This window comes from Leptonychotes weddellii, unplaced genomic scaffold, assembly GCF_054177405.1.
Source record: "Leptonychotes weddellii isolate Sample4059 unplaced genomic scaffold, ASM5417740v2 HiC_scaffold_378451, whole genome shotgun sequence".
Classification (NCBI taxonomy): domain Eukaryota; kingdom Metazoa; phylum Chordata; class Mammalia; order Carnivora; family Phocidae; genus Leptonychotes; species Leptonychotes weddellii.
The window spans coordinates 1-203 of NW_027981736.1; the positions used below are offsets into that span (position 1 = coordinate 1).

General features: G+C 55.7%; 1 pseudogene; it reads left to right on the forward strand.

Annotated features, from left to right (window-relative positions):
• On the forward strand, positions 1-103 carry LOC145719310 (small nucleolar RNA SNORA70; annotated as a pseudogene; the record flags this gene model as incomplete).
• Between the last annotated feature and the right edge of the window lie 100 nt (positions 104-203).

Here is a 203-nt window from a genome sequence, read left to right on the forward strand (position 1 = left end):
TCCATGGGGGCCCAGTGTGCCATGGCTGCAAACAGTAGCCTCCTTGGTAGTGTATGCAGCCTGTTGATTGTATGGGTTGCCCTAAGGGACCTTGGAGACAGCTCTTTCCAGTGGACACTGAGGTCTGACCTCATGCTATCTCCAATCTAGGCTGCAGACAGGTATGCGGGGTGCCTTTGGAAAGCCCCAGGGCACAGTAGCCA